We start from the raw sequence: 9056 nt of genomic DNA on the forward strand, positions 1-9056 counted from the left end.
ACAGATTGAAGATGGTAATGTGGTTTTCCTTATGATTATGAAGAATTAAGCTCAAAAAAACCCCGCCAAAAACTGGAAAGAGAGACATATTCTTAGAGGCACAGCTTATTTATAAGATACCAAGGCAAATCTTCGCCCAGCATATCCACAGGGACAAAGATGTCAGTCTCCAGAATAATTCAGTTGTTTAATATCTCAGTGGCTATGATATTTTATAGTTAGCTTAACCAATGCATCCTATTAATTTAGCTCTCTGAGGGCACTTTGAATAACAAATCATCTCAGTGAGATTTTTAAAATTCTGAATATAACATTAATGGAGATCACAGTTGCATGCAGTTTCTCTGAAATAGACAAAATGGTTACAAGATACTGAAATATTAGACCATCATGGGAATTGACACGACATTGTGTGCTCAATATTGCACTAATTTTACCCTTGCTCATTTTAACTCTGATAGAAGAAATGGAAGAGGCCTTAAGATTTATCAGAGGTAACTATTCAAGAGGTGGATGATTAAAAGATGTTGCAAAGGTTTAGATACTGTTCTTGGCCTATAAGGCAAGTTGACTTTTTTACAAACACTAAGCCCAAGTGAAATTTTTGAGGTTCAGTGTAAATGTCAGTCTCAGAAACCAGAGTTAGCAATTCTGCATTCTTCTTACATTCTGAAGATAAAAATGATCTAATATAATGGGGACAAAATATTGTAGGCAGGAATATTGAATTCCCTGGCAATGAAAACTCTTTCTTAGTTTTGTCTATTATTTCAAGCTATGTCCATGCAGAATGTCTTGTAAAACAGAGAATAACTGAGCTTTTTGTTGCTCCAATAACATTGTCAGTGCAAACTATTCACAGAGGAAAAAAAAAAAATTTAGAAAACATATACCTGTCTTTTCCTGTAACAGGTATCTTACTGCTTTTGTACTGGCAAACTTGATTAGGTGATTGAATTATTAGATTATTAAAGCAATTCTTATTAAGGAATTGTGCATATTACATGTTTACTTTTGGATGATATATAAGAAAAAGGCGTTAATATGCATGGTAAATATCTCTGCTGCCTTTGAACTGAAGGCAGATGGTTCCTGCTACCTCAGAGCTTACCACTTATGTTCTGTCATTGCAATTACAAAATTTAAGATAAAGGCACCCAAATAAATCTTAAGATAGAGGTTCCCAAATAAAGTGGTGGTATGACTGGTAGTGGAATTGACTAACAATTAAAGGAATGCAATACAGTGAGGACCATGTATTGCAGTCTTAAGGGAAACAGAACCAGCCTAATATCGTTGGGGGCAGAGTTATGTGGTTGGTTGATTAAAATGATACTATATAGTACACTCACATTACTTTAAGATATTTGACTTGTTGCTGCTTTAAGGTGTGTGACTTGGTACTGGGTGGTTCTTAAGACAGGAGAACAATATATACTTAGAAATGGTGAACAGCATGTGGATTCAGAATTGTTTAATGTGTCTCCAGACTGTACTTGTGAATGGATGATCTTCCCTGAAGAAGGGTATGTCTAGATGGTTCTCTCATTTCTAACCCTTTTTCCATGACCTGGAAGAAGAGGTAGAATCAAAATTACTGATTTTGTGGATAATGCTAGGTCCAGGAAAATTATGCAGACTACTGACGCAGCACAGTCTGAATACTCAGCTTTAATGATATATTAAGTATTCTAAGTGTAAAAGCACAGCTAGAAACAAAGCATGATGCACACTTAGAGGGTGCACTTCTCCATTGTGGCCATCAGTGATTGCGAGGTGAACTTGGTAGTCACAGTAAATAACCAGTCACCATAAATTTTAATCGCTCTTCTGTGACCCAAAAAGCAAACTCCATCTTTTGATGAGAAATAGAGGAACCTGAAGTAGAAAAGCAGGAAAACGTTATTACTTTTGTGTCAATTCTTTGGTCTGAATACTAGTGCAGCGTTGTGTCTAGTTCTGCTGTTCCGAAGATCAATGATGAATAAATGGAGAGGATTAAAAAAAAGAGACTTTAATGGTAGAAGGAAGGTTTCTTACAGTGCCAGGCTGCTGGAGATTGGACTGTCCTCAGCCTTGCTTAGTGGGCTGTTCTTACCTCAAATGACTAGTCCGGCAGAGTATGTCTGAGGTTCAGTTTGCTAATAAGTAGAAGGGGTGAGAAATCTGCAGCCCTTTACAAAAAACCCTGTGGTAAATTCTTGGCATCACCTGCCACGCAAGGGGCTGAGGCAGTGGGCAGCTGCCTGTCCTCAGCCAGCTCTGTGGCTGTATGTGCTCTGAGCCAAAGTGAAAGGGCCGAGGGAGGTCATCTGAAATCTAACAAAGTTTTGAAGAAAAAGACCTTTAGTTCCTTCAGTGAGGGAGAAAATTTTAAACCTTATAAATTCTTAAGTAAAGTTCGTAAAATAATTTTGTAAGACAGATCTAAGACAACTACAGCAATTTGTTGCGGTAGATGGAACATCTTCTTGGATTCACGCATTACAAATAGGTAAGGTCAAGACCCCCAAATGTACAATTTTTCATCAAATATAGCAAATCTAACAATGACTTATTTCATTCTGGTTTACCGCTTCAGATCATTAGGGTAACATTCAACAGTCATTTCAACTTTTCATATACAAATTGAGCCCAGTAGAAGTTACAATCCAGCGGTCCAGAACATTTTAAGAGGTACTGTAAATGAACCTGAGTTTGGAAACTGCTGTTAATCTTGAAAGACATTTAAAATGTAATCTCTCTGAAAAGATCTGCAGATTGAAGGAATGTGGAAAGAAACCTTTTAATTGACTCCTCCCTCAAAGCTGTAAGTGCTGGTGGGCATGACTGAGTGACTTTGAAAGCATTTCTAAAAATCTTGTTAAAGGAAGGAATTATTTCAGGCATTAGGCCTAGTTGTCCCCTTCTGGAGTTTTCCATGGCAGCGTAACTAAGATAATGTTTCTTTCAATTGATGTTTAACAGATAAATAGGCTAGGAATGGTTCAGATACTGTTGATCCTACTCTGGAGCAGATGATGGCCTGAATGACTCCTCTTGGCTCCAGTCTATTTCATGTCATACTACAGTACCCTTATTTCACACACACACAGAGCACCTATGATTTTTAGTTTTTTTTCACCTCGGGAGCTCTGTAGAAGCTGGAAGCGTACAGAAAAGACTGGAGGCTAGTTCCTCAGGCTTCCTCAGTAGAATCCAAAAATATGTACCAGAAACTGTCTGTGCAGTAGATGGAAGGAATTATGGCCTCAGAGCAAGATTCATAACAGCTTCCTGCAGTGGAAGGATCCACGTAAGACAGCAATAAAAATGGTAACAAAGGGTAAAACTCTTAATTTCTGACTATTTCTGGAGTGCAGGCACATAACTGTTTCCATGGGAAACTGCCTGGAACACCTCCTAAAATTAGGCAACTCATTAATTTCTGTGTAAATCTCACACAGGGGTGAGTCATTGCTTTAAAGCACTGCAGGAAACATTAATGGTATTGACCTGGTTTTCCTATCATTGCCAGAAAAGTTTAGAGCTCTCACCAAGGATGCGAGGAACTCATATGCACCTTGTTCTACCTCTGATGGTTCTAGTTATCTTGTCCAACTTGCAGTGACATGGATTCATCACACAACAATCACTGTTATGACGTCACATAACAATAAGTTTTATCACTCAATCAAAAAATATTGTGCCTTCCCATATTTTTACCTATTTTATCTGATGTAGATTTAATGTAAGACGTGATGCGGAATGGGATATATGAAACAGAGGGACCCACTCACAGTCATACTAAAGTTTTCCGTTCTGTGGCTGAATAGATCTGTGATGCTTTGTAGAGCATCAAAGTCCTGCATACAGAGAGGGTATGAGGTAGGGTCCAAATGGGATATACACCCTGCAGCTTTGTTCATCTGGGTAGCTGCAAGTCTATCATGCGTTCCTGAAAATACGTGTTCTACCAGGTTGTGCTGATAGAAATGGGAAGGAGAGTCTGTAGTTTTCATTACCTCCCACACAGTAAATAAGCAGAGTGTATGATATAATCCCTGGATACATTAAAATGTGTAGTTATAATGGCTCATAAAGAAGGTTGTTCTTGTTTATTAGAGTTCCTGTTGAAGCTGTTGGTGGGATATAGGCTGCTTCTTGTCTTTAGGTTAGAAGTGCAGTTACCATCATCTGTCTCTTCATGAGTTTAGCATAGCTTATGTGGAACGAATGACTTCGTGATACCTGTGTTCAGAATGGTTTGGTTTCATCCATGTGTAGACTTGTGCTCTCTACAATCCCTACTCGGGTTTTACATGAGCCAAAAATGTGCCCTTGCTGCAAGGAAGGTGAACGGTGTCCTGGTCTGCATTAGGCAAGTTGCCAGCAAGTTGAGGGAGGTGATCCTTCCTCTTCACTCAGCACTGGTGAGGCCACACTTGGAGTGCTGAGTCCATTTCTGGGCTCCCCAGAACAAGAGAGACATGAACATACTGAAGAGAGTCCAATGAAGGGCCACTAAGATGGTGAAGGTACTGGAGCATGTTTCCTATGAGGAAAAGCTGAGAGAGCTGGGACTGTTCAGCCTGGAGAGGAGAAGGCTCGGGGGGGATCTTTTAGATGTATATAAATATCTGAGGGGAGGGTATAAAGAGGACAGAGCCAGGCTCTTTTCAGTGGTGCCCAGTGACAGGACCAGAGGCAATGGGCACAACCCGAAATACAGTATGTTCCCTCTGAACGTCAGGAAACATTTTTTTACTGTGAGGTTGACCGAGCATGGGCATAGTTTGCCCAGGGAGGTTCTGGAGTGTCCAGCCTTGGAGATACTCAAAAGCCACCTGGACATGGTCCTGAGCAACCAGCTCTAGGTGGCCCTGCTTGAGCTACTTGGGTTGGACAAAGTGACCTCCAGAGATGCCTGCCAACCTCAATCGTTCTGTGATTTGGTGATTTGTGGCCTGATTTACCATAGCATTAAGATTAAAGTGGTCATATCTCGAACTAGTTGTTCCAGGTCTTGTTTTAGTCAATGGAGAAAAAAAAAAAAATTGAATTTTTAAGGTGTGATTTGTTGCACATTGAAGTAGTCATCCAAAAATAGGTCAGATGGACTGTGCCCTAAAAGTGCCAATATGACTGTAAAGGAAACCTGATGTGACTGGCTAAATTGGAGACAGCTACCTTGCAGCTGTCTAGTGTTAGGTAAGATGAATCCCAGCCAAAGATTTAATGGACAAGGTGTACTATGCTCTATGTCTGCCCAGCACGCTGCTGACAATTGATCGTGTAGGTGCAATGGACAACATACTGCCCAGCTGGGGAGGATGCACAGGATGAGGATCTGAATCGGCGGGTGAGATACTTCATGGCTGTTCAGAATGTTTTTCTTCAACAGTAAATGGGCAGTGAGGTCTCGGAAGGACTCGGCTCTGAGGCAGCTGCTGAAATTGTTTCTTGGTGTATAGTGAGACATTCAGCCAGTTCTAAAAGGCTGTTTTTAGATCATGGACATATCTGCCAGCACAGATAAGGAGCTGCCTGCCAAGTCCAAACATACACACACACGACATTTACTCAATCACACACAAACATAAACAAGCAAATAAACAACCTCCCCCTCCTATAAACTAATCAAGCTTTTTCTCCTTCAGATGGAAAAGGAAGAAAGAAACAGCCTGCTATTGTTTTGGTTTGTGTTTTTTTTTTTTTCTTCTTTTCTATTTTTAAATACAAGGAGGGGCTCAGATACTATATTGAAGCTGGAGCTATTTAGATACATGAATAAAATATGCAGATTTAGGAGTGAGTTTAGCCCTATCTATCTGGATTATAAACAGAAATAAAATCATGAAACTTTTGCCAGCTTTATTAAATGAGATTGGAATCCATCCATCATGTGGGGGACTTCAATCTTCACACTGTGAATCAACAAAATCAATGAATGTTGGGCTTAATTGGCCAAATAGATTGTATATTAAAACTGATTTAATTACTTTGTTGTCATTCTAGTAGGGGTAAATTTGGCTAAGTCACTTTGATTTTTAAATGCCACTCTTTCTGTAGGAATTTAGGAGTTTTGGAAGGAATTGGGGAATGACCTTGTTCAAGATTCAGAATAATGATTGTTTTGGCTTGATAAGCCTGGCCCTGTTTTCCCTGCCTTGAAACTTTTTCTTATCTTTTGAGGAAACTTCAGAATTTAATTGAATTGAAGGAAAACTGCCCTGAGACTTTCTGTGAGTATTCAAGTAGTGGATAACAAGAATTTTCAAGCTGACATAACAAGTCTTAACATGGCTTCTGATTCATTCCTGACATAGCCGGGCGTAATACTGGAGATGTTAGAGTATGTGGAAGATAGCACTGCCAGACAATGTGCCATAAATATAAAAGAATATAATTAAATTAGATCCTCTCAGGATGAACATGCTAAACTGAGACCAGAGTGCATATACAGTATATTAAAAAATAAATACTTGTACTGCACAGGCAGTGATTTGGTTGTCGTTTGAATTCAGTGAAACTTTTCATGCAAATGATTTCAGTGAAGCTACTCATGAGAGTAAGTTCCTCTCATGCAGAAATGGGTTCATGGAGTCACCAACGTATTTCTGACCTGAAGCCACGTAGGTGCAATAAGACTGAAACCAGCCTTTTTATTTCTTTTATTTGTGGTTCGGTGGCTGAATCAGGTGGTTGGAGTTCTCTTTTTCCTTCTGGTGTAACGTTGAAAAAGCCATTTCACCATTGTGTGTCACAGTTTCCTTAGTTACAGGTATCAATAGTAGTGCATAACCATTTTTGAAAAGACCTTTGAGAATTGTAGCATGAGAGCATGAGAGCAAAAAGTATTTGTATTATTTTCACTGTCAGAATTCACCAACTGCAGGTTTGTCCCCTTTTGCAGTACTCATACATAGCTCTGTCCAGTTGGTATTTTGGAGGTTATAAACATATCTTGTAACACTGAAAAATAACACTATTGAAGATGAGCCAAATGACATTATGTTAAACAGCACATCAGAATTAATTCAATTTTATCTGTTTGTTTGTTTGTTTGTTTGTTTTTTAATGGATATCATGAAGACCTTTATATCATTGATTTTGTTTATGTTGTGACTATCTGCATCTCTGGATTTTACTGAATAAAATTTCTTGAGCTTTGGGCCAGTGCTTTCTAAGGCCACCCATACAACAGCAAAATAGTTGGGAATTTCAGCCCACTGAGTGGGATTCAGTTCCAGATTAACACCTTTGCATTCAGACCTCTCTACGTGAAACAGGAATCTGTGCTGCTGTCTAACAGAGATGGAGATCTGGTTAAAACACTCAGTAGTGCCTCCAGAATGACCTGGCTATCTAATGGAGATTGGTTTCAGCCATCTAAACAAAGGTATCTATCATCACTTTTAGGTGGTGTGAACCTGGCCTGTAGTTGTCATTCAAGAAAGGTGTGGGTCTCCTCTAAGTCCCTTGTCATATGTGCCTGCCAAATGTAGATGCCTTAGACATCCTGGAACATCCAATGATGGGAGATAACACTAAGTCAACTGTATCCCTCTGTGCAGGCTTGATTCAGTTGCCATCATGTAGGCTCCTAGTGCCATTCGAGGTGAAAGAGGGTACCTAAGACCTCTGCATGGGGCTGGCAGATATTGTTAAAACTGGGAGAGAAATACACCCTTCTGGAGTGGCAGCTGAGAGCCAGTTGGATACCTTGGGAACTAGCTAGAGCTAGGGGTCTGCCCGAGTGATTGAACCGAGATCTCTGAGTCTAATATAGGTTGTGCTGAACTGCTCGCCAGGCTCCACTGACTGTATTGACTAAGTCACTATTGGTTATAATGGAAAGACATCTAGCTCATGTGAAGTCTAAATTTGGGCATGTTTATCCTACCTTGTTTCTTCTTCTTCCTTTTTTTTTTTGGTTTTGAACACATTAGAACAGAATAGAACAGAATAGAATAGAATATTTCAGTTTTGTAGAGACCTACAACAATCATCCGATCCACCTGCCTCACTGCTTCAGGACTAACCAAAAGTTAAAGCATTATTCTAACCTGCAACTAATCCTTTTCTAAAATATGCCCTGTTTCTTTTATAGCGCATTCTATGTGTTCTTCTTTTTCCCTAAGTCTTTTCTTGTTCTTTAATAACGTAAAGAACAATAAAACATCCCTTTCCAAAGTGATGTTTCCAAACACCACTCCCTCTGCTATAGGAAAGTGAACCGCACCAGTGGCTGACAGGGAAAGCAAATATGACAAAAAGAGTCTGTTTGACTGAAAATTCATTTACTGCTCTGCATACACTGGGACTGTGCAATGCAGAAAGGCCACAAAATATCAGATGTGCTTCTGTATGAAGTTGGTATAGTATCAGGTTTGAATAAAATATGACTTGTAACAAATGCAAATATCAGGCAGATAATGTGGTGTTATAAAAACACTCAGGACACATCTCTGGTTCATCTGTCTGGAAACAAGGAAGGGGTAGAAGCAGTCTTTTCCTTGCTCTCCCTCAGCACACTGCTGCACTGTCCAAACGGATACTGGGATACTGGAAGCAGGAGTCCATCTGTCTGGAGACCTAAGTCTGTCGCAATAAAAATTTTGTGACAGACATTTTGTGGACTAAACTGACTTTATCCTTCTCTTGCTCCCAGCACTTCCTAGCATGGGAAGTCAGTGGAATGTTTTCTACTCTGGTGAAAGGTAATGCCAGGGGAAATTTATTGGGTAAGGACCCGGTGCAGGGTCTGGTGCATAATGAACTCAACAAATCTCTGCAGAAGCATGCCCTGTAATCCACTAGAGATGTTTGGGAGGGCCTGCTTGGCATGAAAGGAAGTTGCTGGAAAAGCCTTTCTTGTGTAGTGAGTCCCTGGAGTTCAAATGTGTTACCTCATCATCCTCCAAAACGGCCAACACACATGTATGGGAAAGTGTCTCCTTTTTAAAAAAGATTGAAGTTTCTTTATCAGGTGCTGGGAGGAATTTTTGATTGCATACATTTGTGATATATGGAGGTAAGATGCCTCTGAGTAAATAAATCAGTTAAGTGCTTAG

Source organism: Vanellus vanellus (assembly GCF_965231255.1).
Source record: "Vanellus vanellus genome assembly, chromosome: 1".
In the NCBI taxonomy this organism is placed as follows: Eukaryota; Metazoa; Chordata; class Aves; order Charadriiformes; family Charadriidae; genus Vanellus; species Vanellus vanellus.